The sequence below is a fragment of the Cystoisospora suis genome (assembly GCF_002600585.1).
Source record: "Cystoisospora suis strain Wien I chromosome Unknown contig_1491, whole genome shotgun sequence".
NCBI lineage: Eukaryota > Apicomplexa > Conoidasida > Eucoccidiorida > Sarcocystidae > Cystoisospora > Cystoisospora suis.
Window position 1 is genome coordinate 53,798 of NW_027154291.1, and position 248 is coordinate 54,045.

A 248-nucleotide genomic window follows, 5' to 3' on the forward strand; every position below is an offset into this window, starting at 1 on the left:
TCTCCCTCTTCTTCTTCTTCGACTTTGAGGGAAACCTCATCTCCTCGATGAAGGGGCTGCCGCGACGCCGATGAAGCAAATCTTCCAGACAGACAAGTAGCTATCTCCTTCTCTCCTCCCTCCACCGTGTCGCCTTCTTTCCTGGGACTTCCAGAACTATTACAACTAGACACCATTGAACCAGAGTTCAAATCTGCTAAAGAACAACAGGGGACATATCCTTTCTCTTTCTCACTTTCTTCCTCTTC